This window comes from Eretmochelys imbricata, chromosome 2 (assembly GCF_965152235.1).
Source record: "Eretmochelys imbricata isolate rEreImb1 chromosome 2, rEreImb1.hap1, whole genome shotgun sequence".
Taxonomy (NCBI): domain Eukaryota; kingdom Metazoa; phylum Chordata; order Testudines; family Cheloniidae; genus Eretmochelys; species Eretmochelys imbricata.
The window spans coordinates 935,731-950,286 of record NC_135573.1 but is presented as its reverse complement, the minus strand read 5'-3'; the positions used below and the strand labels follow the sequence as shown (position 1 = coordinate 950,286).

Below are 14,556 nucleotides of genomic sequence, written 5' to 3'. Positions count from 1 at the left end.
AGAAAAAAAACAGGATCGGGCCCAAGCGGGCAGGCAACAGATAGAGAGATTGGAAAACAGGTTGAAAACTTAGAGGTCATAGTGAAAAAAGAGGAGTAAATAATTACAGGAATGGGAAACGTAAATCCCGGAATAATACTTGGAATAGTAAAATCTAAGTTAATTGGGTGTCGTTTTGGGAGATAAGCAAGTGATTTAAGAAAGAAAAGTGAGAAGTTAACTCTGTAGTTGCTGGAAAGAATTAAGCAGTTGACCTTTGTAAAATACTGGGGAAAAAAAAGAATTCTTGGTTTCTTTGCAGCCATTTTGAGGAAAATGGGCCCTTTTCCAAAGGAATGCAATTATACAGTGCTACTTAATTAATATCTTATTAGGCTCCAAGGGGCTACAATAGGTGGTGTCTTCCTTTTCAGGTTGCTGTGTGTTTGACAGCAGGAGTTAAAAGTAAAAGGCAATCAAAAGTCTGGTAAAGTTTATTGTGCCCTTTTTAAAGTAAGAATTTTTAAGCTGTGGATCCAAAAGCAAGCCGGAAAGCATTTGTTTTAATGTAAATTACCTAACTAATAAGGTAGAAGCCACTAAAACCTGGGCTGCCTATGAAACAAATACAAGAAAATATGTTTCAGAGTAACAGCCGTGTCAGTCTGTATTCGCAAAAAGAAAAGGAGTACTTGTGGCACCTTAGAGACTAACCAATTTATTTGAGCATAAGCTTTCGTAGCTCACAAAAGCTTATGCTCAAATAAATAAGAAAATATGTGTAATTCCTCTGTTTTGCCTGCAATTAACAAGTGTATTTGTATAAAAAGAAAATATTTTAAGCAATGACTGACTGCCCAGAAGGGGTAGATCCATGTTCTTTTTGTCTTTCAGAAAATCAGAGAAAACTGATACCAGCTAAAAAGCAATTCAACATCTCATAAATTTACTTGCACAATAGGAATTCTGTTCTGTGTTCTATGTGTCCTGTCTTGTGGTGTTTGTCTTGTGGCCAGAATTGCTGTGTTTAATTTTTCATAGGACAGTTTAGTTTAAAACTAAATAGAAGGGTTAAATCAAAATGCAGATACTTGTTTTATTCAACTTGGAATACAAAGTGTTTGGATAATATCAGAAAAATGTGATATACTAAAGTTTAATACATTTGCTTAAGTAAAAAAAAGAAATTTCATTGGCCAGATCTTTTAATTGAAAAAAATTGTTGTTAAAATTTGCACACCAACAGTCTTTGGAAGCAATGACATGAAAGGTTAACCCACTCCCCATATTATACAAGAGATCCTTCTGGCTACCTCACATTTCTAGCCAGAGGGCTGGGGAGGGAGGAAAGCTATTGGACACCAGAGGTTGTACCAAGTGGACTCCTCAAAAGTGGGTGTGCTTGTCCTGGCTTGTTGCTCCAAAGCTCTGTAATAAAGTCATTTTCCTAGAAGGGTGTGTGTGGCATACATTGAACAATAAGACTAAAGTGCTGTATAATGGGCAATGTACATGTGTTCATTTTTGAACAAAGGTGTGTGAGTGGAAAGTGAAAGTTTCCTTTGCAGGTTAATAAAAGCCAAGAAGGGAAACAGAAATAAAACGGAGGACGGCCTGGCAGGCTCGGTCCAAAGATAAGACGCTGGCCTGCCCAAGGACACTACTCACAGCTAGGATTTGGCTGACAGCCAAGAAAGAGGGGGGCTTGAATGTGCCCAAGCAGCTGTGAGATCTGCAACACGCTGCCAGACATTAATGAAATGTGTTAGATCTCTGTATTTACAGATGAAAGGAGTCTTGCTTCAAGAATCCTGAGCAAACCTGCCATTTGTTAAAACCAGGTAACTGGGTTTACATAAAGGTCCATCAACAAAAGACTACTCTGGCCCCATGCTGGAAAGGCCCTTATTAAGTCCTGCTAACTACCAACACCACTGTGAAGTGCCAAGAACTGACTGCCTGAACCCATGCTTCTTACTGCAAAAAGACCCCTCCACCTCGAGATGACTTCACTTCGACTACTAATCAGCCTGTCCCTCCTTCTGGGTTTTTTTTTTTCTTTCCTCCTTTTAAACAGCAAAAAAAAACAAAAAACAAGGTGAAGTGCTAGTAACCTCTCCCTTGTCCACTGACAAAGCTAACCTGCATTCAGTATTTGCTAAAGAAACCAAAGAACTACAGGGTGACATGCTAGTAACCTCTCCCCTGTATAATGCAAAACCATGACTGTTCCAAGAGAGAAGAAGGAACGCCTGCTCTGCTGAAACCACCAAGATCCAAGGATTCCTGACTGCAAAAGACACTGAGAATTGGCCTTGGTGGCAAAGACGGAGCATTGTACATTGGCAGGGAGGCAGTTGCGGGATATATTCTTGGGAATGTGCAGTGAAGTGGTGGGGTGGGTTTATTTCAGGGGCTGGAATCTGTGCTTGTGGGCAAGTATGAATACCAAAAACGCCTTACAGCCACGAACATTACTCCCACCATCTGCCACCACTCCTTTGCAGGTAAAGGTTCCTGGATCCATCATAGCTACGTTAAGTTGGCGCTGGGACCCCCACCTGACCGTGACAAGCCATTGGACAAGCCACTTCACGAATGAACACCACGACCAACCCATGGACTAAGCTTTCTAGCTATTGGAACCTTTACAGCCCACCAGGACTTCTTGTGTTCCTGTTTATCGGACTTACATTGGGGGTAGTGTTTTTTGTATGGTATAGAGGAGGATGCCGACATTGGTATGGTTTTCTCCCTATTCCCAAGTCCGGTACAAGGATGGGAGGGCAATAGCTTCTTGAATTTAACCCGCACTATCAAACAGGGTGTAAATCAAATGCAGTGTTGGATTTGTATTCATACCTCCACATATTTGGGTCAGGGGGTCCCGTTGGTAGGGGTACCTATCCCCCTTAATCGAACACTCCAAGCTAAGCTATGGGCAAACACTACATTTAACTGGAATGTTACAATCCAAATATGGTCTATTGATATGGTGGCCCAGAGTAATTATGCTTTATGTGTGTCACGACGTAAGGGCATAGAAAATACAGTCTTTGTAGGGAATTTTGTAGGGTGCGAGGACACCACCCGAATCAGCTCTGGTGCGGGAGGCCCCTCTACCTACTCCAGAACCCCGTGGCCGGTCCCCGAGGCGTCTGGCTGGTATTGGTTATGCAATCACACAGCCTATAAGGTTCTCCCAGCAGGCTGGTGTGGTACATGTACCTTAGGGGCTATAGTACCCGCCGTGACAGTACACCAGAACCTGACCCGGGGAGAGATCCGCAATCTAGTATGGAGGGACCGACGAAGTATTCCTTTAAACCCCCTTTCTCAACGGCCCAAAGGCTTTCACTCATTTGTGCGTTGGTTTCTGCCATGGTTGGAAGTAAGCAAGCTAGAAAAAGCTATAGTTAACATTTCAGCTGCTTTGAAATTAATGGCAAATGCAACTGCAGATGCCTTATCTGCCCTTCAAATTGAAGTAACTCAGCCTTCCCAAACTACATTGCAAAACCGCCTAGCCCTGGATTATCTCCTTGCAAACCAGGGTGGGGTTTGTGCTCTGGTTAACTCAAGCTGTTGTGTATTTGTAAATCAGTAGCACAGGGTAAAAACTGATATCCACATCCTCATGCAGCAGGCAGCCCTATTCCACCACGCCAGCCTCAACAATACCAGCACTGGGTTCCAGGAGGTCTGGAACTGGCTCACCTCATGGCTACCGGATGTGGGGGCTTGGGGACGGAGTATTTTGTACTTCATCCTTTTGGCTGTTATTGCTTTTGTGTTATTTTTTGTATGCCTACAATGTTGTGGTATGTGCTATCGGCAACTGCTAACCCTGCATCGCGGTTACTCAGCCCCGATATAGCTTACTGACGTACAAAAAAAAAAGGGAGGACTGTTAAGGAAAAGTTAGCACATGTGACTCCATTTTGGTTTGGGGCCCACCATTGTCTAAAAGCAAGCACATCATGCACCAGGAGGAGTGTTCCTTAGATACTGCATTCCTGTGAAAATCCTCCTCCTTGTCTCCAGCCTGCCTTGACTCCCGGTATCTGTTCTTTGTCTGTCTCTAACTCCCTATCTCCTGGCCTTTGATGTGAGGCCTCCCATCCTGATAATAAAAGTTACTGATGCATGGCTTTAGGACCATGCTGTGTCATTAACATACTACTTTAGCACGAGGAATGCACCAAGCAGGGATAGGTGGTAGGTAAGAAAAGGGTTTGTTTATTGGCTAAGGTTTCCGATGCATGAGGGCAACATGCTTTGCTAAGAGGTCTATAACCTTTGTATAATCTGTATTTGGGGTCCCCTCCTGGCTAGCAGGGGGGCACCATGCTCGAGCGTAATAAACTTGGTGTTTTTTGGGAACTCTGCAGTTGTGGACTTTGTTTATGTGCCTCAGCCTAGATTCGAACTGTGCGTGTCCTACCAGGTGTAATTCGTAGCATTTGTGTGCGTGTCCTACCAGGTGTAATTGTAGCATTTGTGTGCTTGTCCTACCAGGTATAATTCGTAACACTAGCACGCATGTGGTCCCAACAGAGATGGCTTTTAGAGAGAGTTTCTGCTTTCTGTACAGCGCACACCTACATGCCACGTGTGCGGATCTATATACACAATCCTTTAAAGAGAAACAAAAAGTTGATTTCAGGCCAAAAATAAATCTTGTACTTTGAAAATCAACCTGCTCGATTACACACTCAGAACAAAAAGAAAAGGAGGACTTGTGGCACCTTAGAGACTAACCAATTTATTTGAGCTACAGCTCACTTCATCGAATGCAGAACTCAGAACAGGCTGTCACTTAATGTAGCATAACATGAAGTGATTACGTTGGCAACGACAGACTGATGAGAGAAAACAGTGATATCTTTCAAGAGCAGCAGAATTCCAAAAGCAACTTGATAATTTCCATCACGGCTGGAGTCCAATGGAAGGGACAGGACCTTCTACCCATTGCCATGCAGCGAGGTTTAGTGCATGTGGAAGTACCATCTTAAAACACATTATAAAACTACATAAACCGGGAGCTAAAATACAGTTTGAAAAATCTACTTCCACAGCTTCTCTGTCACCCTCTTTTCTTCATGCTACATGCTAGTCACTCCTATATCCGTACATTCCTGAGCCTGCTTTTATTTACATATTATAAACTATGTAATTTGTTTTAGCAGGGCCATTGCAAGTTTGAGCAAAGAAGAGTTTGATTCCGTAATCATAATTTGTGCTGTTTCCTGGAGAATCTTAAAAACATAAGAACATAACAACGGCCATACTGGGTGAGACCAAAGGTCCACCTAGCCCAGTAACCTGTCTTCTGACAGTGGCCAATGCCAGGTGTCCCAGAGGGAATGAATAGAACAGGGAATCATCAAGTGATCCATCCCCTGTCGCTTATTCCCAGCTTCTGGAAAACAGAGGCTAGGGACACCAACCCTGCCCATCCTGGCTAATAGCCATTGATGGACCTATCCTCCATGAACTTATCTAGTTCTTTTTTTAACCCTGCTATTGTCTTGGCCTTCACAACATCCTCTGGCAAGGAGTTCCACAGGTTGACTGTGCATTGTGTGAAGAAATACTTCCTTTTATTTGTTTTAAACCTGATGCCTATTAATTGCATTTGGTGACCACTAGTTCTTGTGTTATGAGAAGTAGTAAACAACACTTCCTTATCTACTTTCTCTACACCAATCATGATTTTATAGACCTCCTTAGCCATCTCTTTTCCAAGCTGAAAAGTCCCAGTCTTATTAATCTCTCCTCATATGGAAGCCATTCCATACCCCTAATCATTTTTGTTGCCCTTTTCTAAACCTTTTCCAATTCCAATATGTCTTTTTTGAGATGGGGCGACCACATCTGCACGCAGTATTCAAGATGTGGGCGTACCTTGGATTTCTATAGAGGCAACATGATATTTTCTGTCTTATTCTCTATCCCTTTCTTAATGATTCCCAGAATTCTGTTCGCTTTTTTGACTGCTGCTGCTCACTGAGTGGATATTTTCAGAGAACTATCCACAATGACTCCAAGATCTCTTTCTTGAGTGGTAACAGCTAATTTAGACCCCATCATTTTATATGTATAGTTGGGATTATGTTTTCCAATGTGCATTACATTGCATTTATCAACATTGAATTTCATCTGCCATTTTGTTGCCCAGCCACCCAATTTTGAGATATCCCTTTGTAACTCTTTGCAATCTGCCTGGGTCTTAACTTCCTTTAGTAATTTTGTATCATCTGCAAATTTTGCCACCTCACTGTTTACCCCCTTTTCCAGATCATTTATGAATATGTTGAATAGGACTGGTCCCAGTACAGACCCCTGGGGGACACCACTATTTACCTCTCTCCATTCTGAAAACGGACCATTTATACCTACCCTTTGTTTCCTATCTTTTAACCAGATACCAATCCATGAGAGGACCTTCCCTCTTATCCCGTGGCAGTTTACTTTGCATAAGAGCCTTTGGTGTGGGACGTTGTCAAAGAATCATAGAATCATGGAATATCAGGGTTGGAAGGGACCTCAGGAGGTCATCTAGTCCAACCCCCTGCTCAAAGCAGGACCAATCCCCAATTAAATCATCCCAGCCAGGGCTTTGTCAAGCCTGACCTTAAAAACCTCTAAGGAAGGAGATTCCACCACCTCCCAAGGGAACCCATTCCAGTGTTTCACCACCCTCCTAGTGAAAAAGTTTTTCCTAATATCCAACCTAAACCTCCCCCCACTGCAACTTGAGACCATTACTCCTTGTTCTGTCATCTGCTACCCCTGAGAACAGTCTAGATCCATCCTCTTTGGAACCCCCTTTCAGGTAGTTGAAAACAGCTATCAAATCCCACCTCATTCTTCTCTTCCGCGACTAAACAGTCCCAGTTCCCTCAGCCTCTCCTCATAAATCACATGTTCTAGTCCCCTAATCATTTTTGTTGCCCTACACTGGACACTTTCCAATTTTTCCACATCTTTCTTGTAGTGTGGGGCCCAAAACTGGACACAGTACTCCAGATGAGGCCTCACCAATGTCTAATAGAGGGGAACGATCACATCCCTCAATCTGCTGGCAATGCTCCTACTTATACAGCCCAAAATGCCGTTAGCCTTCTTGGCAACAAGGGCACACTGTTGACTCATATCCAGGTTCTCGTCCACTGTCACCCCTAGGTCCTTTTCCGCAGAACTGCTGCCGAGCCACTCGGTCCCTAGTCTGTAGCGGTGCATGGGATTCTTCCGTCCTAAGTGCAGGACTCTGCACTTGTCTTTGTTGAACCTCATCAGATTTCTTTTGGCCCAATCCTCTAATTTGTCTAGGTCCCTCTGTATCCTATCCCCCCCTCCAGCGTATCTACCTCTCCTCCTAGTTTAGTGTCATCTGCAAACTTGCTGAGGGTGCAATCCACACCATCCTCCAGATCATGAATGAGACTTTCTGAAAATCTAAGTACGCTATATCCACGGGATCCCCTTGGTCCACATGCTTGTTGACGCCCTCAAAGAATTGTAGTAGATTGGTGAGGCATGATTTCCCTTTACAAAAAACATGTTGACTCTTCCTCAACAAATTATGTTCATCTATATGTCTGACAATAAGAAAAGGAGTACTTGTGGCACCTTAGAGACTAACCAATTTATTTGAGCATGAGCTTTCGTGAGCCACAGCTCACTTCATCAGATGCATGCCGTGGAAACTGCAGCAGACTTTATATATACACAGAGAATATGAAACAATACCTCCTCCCACCCCACTGTCCTGCTGGTAATAGCTTATCTAAAGTAATCATCAGGTTAGGCCATTTCCAGCACAAATCCAGGTTTTCTCACCCTCCACCCCCCCACACAAATTCACTCTCCTGCTGGTGATAGCCCATCCAAAGTGACAACTCTTTACACAATGTGCATGATAATCAAGTTAGGCCATTTCCTGCACAAATCCAGGTTCTCTCACTCCCTCACCCCCCTCCAAAAACCCACCCCCATACACACACAAACTCACTCTCCTGCTGGTAATAGCTCATCCAAACTGACCACTCTCCAAGTTTAAATCCAAGTTAAACCAGAACATCTGGGGGGCGGGGGGGTAGGAAAAAACAAGAGGAAATAGGCTACCTTGCATAATGACTTAGCCACTCCCAGTCTCTATTTAAGCCTAAATTAATAGTATCCAATTTGCAAATGAATTCCAATTCAGCAGTTTCTCGCTGGAGTCTGGATTTGAAGTTTTTTTGTTTTAAGATAGCGACCTTCATGTCTGTGATTGCGTGACCAGAGAGATTGAAGTGTTCTCCGACTGGTTTATGAATGTTATAATTCTTGACATCTGATTTGTGTCCATTTATTCTTTTACGTAGAGACTGTCCAGTTTGACCAATGTACATGGCAGAGGGGCATTGCTGGCACATGATGGCATAAATCACATTGGTGGATGTGCAGGTGAACGAGCCTCTGATAGTGTGGCTGATGTTATTAGGCCCTGTGATGGTGTCCCCTGAATAGATATGTGGGCACAATTGGCAACGGGCTTTGTTGCAAGGATAAGTTCCTGGGTTAGTGGTTCTGTTGTGTGGTATGTGGTTGTTGGTGAGTATTTGCTTCAGGTTGCGGGGCTGTCTGTAGGCAAGGACTGGCCTGTCTCCCAAGATTTGTGAGAGTGTTGGGTCATCCTTTAGGATAGGTTGTAGATCCTTAATAATGCGTTGGAGGGGTTTTAGTTGGGGGCTGAAGGTGACGGCTAGTGGCGTTCTGTTATTTTCTTTGTTAGGCCTGTCCTGTAGTAGGTAACTTCTGGGAACTCTTCTGGCTCTATCAATCTGTTTCTTTACTTCCGCAGGTGGGTATTGTAGTTGTAAGAAAGCTTGATAGAGATCTTGTAGGTGTTTGTCTCTGTCTGAGGGGTTGGAGCAAATGCGGTTGTATCGCAGAGCTTGGCTGTAGACGATGGATCATGTGGTGTGGTCAGGGTGAAAGCTGGAGGCATGCAGGTAGGAATAGCGGTCAGTAGGTTTCCGGTATAGGGTGGTGTTTATGTGACCATTGTTTATTAGCATTGTAGTGTCCAGGAAGTGGATCTCTTGTGTGGACTGGACCAGGCTGAGGTTGGTGGTGGGATGGAAATTGTTGAAATCATGGTGGAATTCCTCAAGGGCTTCTTTTCCATGGGTCCAGATGATGAAGATGTCATCAGTATAGCGCAAGTAGAGTAGGGGCTTTAGGGGACGAGAGCTGAGGAAGCGTTGTTCTAAATCAGCCATAAAAATGTTGGCATATTGTGGGGCCATGCGGGTACCCATAGCAGTGCCGCTGATCTGAAGGTATACATTGTCCCCAAATGTGAAATAGTTATGGGTAAGGACAAAGTCACAAAGTTCAGCCACCAGGTTAGCCGTGACATTATCGGGGATAGTGTTCCTGACGGCTTGTAGTCCATCTTTGTGTGGAATGTTGGTGTAGAGGGCTTCTACATCCATAGTGGCCAGGATGGTGTTATCAGGAAGATCACCGATGGATTGAAGTTTCCTCAGGAAGTCAGTGGTGTCTCGAAGGTAGCTGGGAGTGCTGGTAGCGTAGGGCCTGAGGAGGGAGTCTACATAGCCAGACAATCCTGCTGTCAGGGTGCCAATGCCTATTGTTCTTTATTATAGTTTCAACCAGTTTATGCGGTACTGAAGTCAGGCTTACAGGCTTGTAATTGCCGGGATCATCTCTGGAGCCCTTTTAAAAAATCTTATTGTTCTTATTTTAAAAAGTTCTTAGTTAACCTTTCCAATGCAAAAGTTACTTCTGTCCCTGCCCCCACCCCCCCAATCACCGAGGTGAATGGGAACTTTAAAGCCAATCTGAATCATTTAACATGTTTCTTTGCTGCCAATATAATTTTCCCTTCTACTCATTCTTCACCCTCCTCCCTGACTCCCATTTTTCCAGGATTGCCATGTTGAACGACGATTTGCTACTGTTATAAAGAGATTACGGATTCCATTACCATTCATTTTTGGCATTTTTTGCTTGCCCTTCCCAATCTTCCAACCCTTGTTGCTCTTGTAATATGGCGACCGTAGCATTTATTCATTGCAATCTCTACAAAGTGCTTATAAAATACTTTGTGTTTGCACAAAACTGAAAATATGAAACAATAACACCCAAATAATTAATCAGTTGATTTGCTGAAGTCCCTACCCCAATGAAGCCTCAAACCTTTCCCAGAGTGGATGTTCAAGAAAAGGTCCGGACAGATGGACAGGCCCCATCGCACAAACTAAAGATCAAATGCTACCTCTGTCTCCACGTGTGGGGGAGTGTGTTCCAGAGTTAAAAACTCTCCACTGAACAATATTTCTGCCAAACACCCCTCAAAAATTTAGACCACCTCTATATGAGAAAAAATAGCTGCCCTGTCTTGCTGTGGAGAGAGTGTGTTTTTCATTTGCGTTTGCTTTTCAATTGTGTTAAACTCCCTCAATCCAAAAGTGCCTCTAGATTAAACATCTTGCTCACGAACGGTGGGAAACCCCCTTTCCTTTCACTAGACGTCTGCACCCAGACAACCACCGCCGCCCTCTTCTTGTCCGGATTGGAATTTCAGCCCTCATCCAAAGCTGAATGGAGATTAGACACAACGAAGACACTATCACCTGGACCCAATGGAAGTTTTAGAGTTGGCCATTGTCCGGACTCTCCTGGCACTGCCACCCAACTACGCCACTGTTTCTCCCTCTGTGGCCGCACGTGAAACAGAAGGGTTTGCGGAAACAAACCGTGCAGCACGCCCAAGAGAGCTCTGGGCCGAACAGCAGCAATCCAATGCTACCCTCTGAGGGTAGCACCTAGGAGGACTCACCCCGCGAGCAGCATTATCCCTGCTAGGCAGACAGCAGGGTCCAGCCCCCACCACCTTCATGGTCAATGACACCATGTATCTTTGTGGTTTCATTATATGCACTGAATTCAAAGCAGGATTACCACTGCCAGGGCTCTAGCCTTCGCCCTTCACATGCATCTGTCACCGGTCAGCCGAACCCGTTGGAGATTTAAAACCTCTACCCACGATGCTAACGAGAGCCGGTGTGGTGTACCAGACCAGCTTCCCCAGGGGGCAATTTAAAGGGTCTGGGCTCCTGGCAGTGGCTGGAGTCCTGGGCCCTTTAAATTGCTGCCAGAGCCCTGCTGCCGGAGCCCTGGGAAGGGGAAGCGGGGCTCGGGCGGCGATTTAAAGGGTCCGGGGCTCCTGCCGCAGCTACCGCTCCGGCCCTTTAAATCGCCGCTGGAGCCCCACCGCTGCCTCCCCAGGGCACTGGCAGCAGGGCTCCAGGGATGATTTAAAGGGCCCAGGGCTCCAGCCACCGATACTGCCCCGGGTCCTTTAAATATCCGAGACACTAAAGGCCCCGCCTCTTCCGGTTGAGGCCACGCCCCTTCCAGTTGAGGCCCCGCCCCCCTGCTCAGGACTCCGGGGTTCCAGTAAGTCCTTTAAATTAATTTCACCCCTGGCTGCTCCCCGCCTGCCACAAGGCTAACCAGCATGCAATCCCTCCTCAGTTCCTTCCCTACTGCAGTGTCAACTATTCGAACTCCGAAGTAAAGGGGAGGAGGGTGGGCCGTGGAGCCCTATAGGGACACACAGTGAGTTGAAAGATGCTCGTGGACCAATGTATCAGCCTGTGTATAAAACCCACACCCAGAACAGCTGCTTTCAGCCCCTTGTCTTCAGGGCTGAGCTTTCATCTTCCAGAATAAAACAGCTCAACTGTTTCCACGTGTGAACCAAGGTGTCACAGGCCCGAGGCGACCGTTAGATCACCTGGTCAGACCCCCTGTATGGCACACACTAAAGACTCACCCCAACACTGAACAGAGCCCAGTCACTTCTGCTTGGCCAAAGTGTCTTCCAGCCAGCAGCCAGCCTGGAGCTGAAATCAACCCTGCTCCTTGGGCGTTTGTGTCAATGGTTAATCACCCTCCCTTCTGGAAATTTACTTCTGATTTGAATGGGTCTGGCTTCAGCTTCCAGCCACTGGTTCTTGCTCTGCTTGACTTGGCTAGATCACAGAGCCCTTTGGTAAGCAGTGTGTGCTCCCCGGGACGGTACCTAGACACTGCAGTGACAGCTCCCCTCGGTCTGCGTTCCGACAAGCTAACAGCGGGAGCAGCTTACGCCGCTCACTGTCAGCCATTTTCTCCAGCCCTCCAATCACTTCTGGTTTCAGAGTAACAGCCGTGTTAGTCTGTATTCGCAAAAAGAAAAGGAGGACTTGTGGCACCTTAGAGACTAACCAATTTATTTGAGCATGAGCTTTCGTGAGCTACAGCTCACTTCATCGGACGATGCATCCGATGAAGTGAGCTGTAGCTCACGAAAGCTCATGCTCAAATAAATTGGTTAGTCTCTAAGGTGCCACAAGTACTCCTTTTCTTTTTGCCAATCATTTCTGTGGCTCTTCTCTGCCCCTCTCCAATTTTCCAACATCCTTTTAAAATGTGGACACATGAACTGTAGGCAGCCCCTGAACCAGGGCCTCTCCCCTGCCCTGGGGTCTCCTGCAGGAACCTAGCGACTCCCTGTGCATCTAGCTCCCCTGGCCCTCTGCCTGGGCATTACCAGGGGCGCCATTTAGGGGGAAGAAGTGGGGGCTCTGCCCTCTCCCCCTGGAGTATCATACAGGAGGTGTGCTCCCAAGTGGAGTCTTAACTGCACAGTATGAGTGTGGAATGAGAGGTCTGTAGAGGAGAGGTCCTCCTCCCAGCTTGTGCTCTGGGGCAAGGAGTCAGTATTTTGTTTACAAACAGAGGCAGGGTGATTAAGATAAGAAAGAGCTTCTAATTAAATTAAGGATCTCGATGTCCTTAGATGAGCCTAAAGAAAAGGAGTACTTGTGGCACCTTAGAGACTAACGAATTTATTTGAGCATAAGCTTTCGTGAGCTACAGCTCACGATGCATCCGATGAAGTGAGCTGTAGCCCACGAAAGCTCATGCTCAAATAAATTGGTTAGTCTCTAAGGTGCCACAAGTCCTCCTTTTCTTTTTGCGAATACAGACTAACACGGCTGCTACTCTGAAACCTGTCATTAGATGAGCCTGTAAAACAGGAATCCCTCTGTGCGGTGTATAGTTATTGAGCACATGTTAATATGTGTGAGTGGAGGTGCTGATGGCAATAGACGTTTTACCTGATTAAAGACTAGAAGATTTAACCCTCCAACTTCCTTTCAAGAGGAAGAGGTGCCCCAAGCTCCTGTGCCTGTTTGTTTTCTCTCCTGCCTGCAGTGGCCCTGAGGTACCTCAGAAGTCTCAATTTTTTTCTCAACTTTAAATTGTGGAATTTTCTTGGTGTTTGGTTTTAAATATTCTCCTATGAGAACTGCAAGTCACTGGAGTGTTGTGTTTAAGAGCCTTCCGGGGAGTCACTTGCCTTTACACAGAAGTGAAAGCCATGTTGCCAACTTTCATGATTTTGTCATGAGTCTCATGGTAACTATTGTTTTGCTTAAAGCCCCAGCTCCTGGAGGCAAGTGATATGTGATGATTTCAACCTTCATTCTTAAAGAAAAAGTAAGTTTCTAGCCCTTGTGGCTGTGGAGAAAGCTTCAAAATGTGACCCCAGTGCACCTGAAAGGCTCAAAAAGTAGAAGGCAAATAAAAAGAACCCAGATATGTTATTTTTACATTGTGACATTGCACTCCATATTTTTATAAAAATATGTTTATAAGTGGATATCATGTAACTGGAATATGCTTAATGAAAAAGGTCTCTTGTAAGGTATCATTACAAAGCTTATAATCAACTGCGTGTGGTCATCCTAATTTATGAATGTATCGTTCTTGTATCTTAAACTAGGAATACAAAATATAACTCTGAGGTCTTATTGTAATTATGCAAAGTGTGGGCCATAAATGGTGGTTTGGAATCTTGATGGCTCCCATTATCCAGGACAATTGGTTGTAAATGGCTGTTTACTTGTAAGACTTCCTGTATACATGTGTCCCAGCAAGTGGGTAATGGATAATGAAGTCTCAAAGGACATGTGATCATGTAACCTGAACTGGAATCCATCTTTAACCTGGTGCTTTTCCATTTAGAGGGAGGGGTGGGAACCCAGAGAGATTCTCACCTTGTGCCAAAGCTATTAAAGGGGGTGGAACAGAACAAAGATGGTCCCAGTCATGTGGAATCCCCTGCTTTTCACCTAAGATACCTGCTGGAACTAACAAGGTCGGTACCAGGCGAAAGGATTGGGCCCAGACTAGGAAGGAGTCTAGTCTGTGAGAAAAGCTTATTGGAACATCTCTAAGGGTGAGATTGACCTGTATTCAGTTTCTTAAATGTATTAGGCTTAGACTTGCATGTTTTGTTTTATTTTGCTTGGTAACTTACTTTGTTTGGTCTGTTATTACTTGAAACCACTTAAATCCTACTTTTTACACTTTATAATATCACTTTTGTTTATTAGTAAACCCAGAGTAAGTAATTAATACCTGGGGGAGCAAACAGCTGTGCATCTCTCTCCATCAGTGTTCAAGAGGGTGGACAATCTATGAGTTTACCCTGTATAAGCTTCA

At 44.9% G+C, this 14,556-nt stretch overlaps 1 long non-coding RNA gene across 1 annotated transcript in view; it reads right to left on the bottom strand.

The window, feature by feature from the left end:
- Positions 1 to 14,556, bottom strand: part of LOC144260817 (uncharacterized) — a 142,946-nt gene that overhangs the window by 23,723 nt on the left and 104,667 nt on the right. The gene's annotated exons all lie outside the window — the stretch shown is intronic.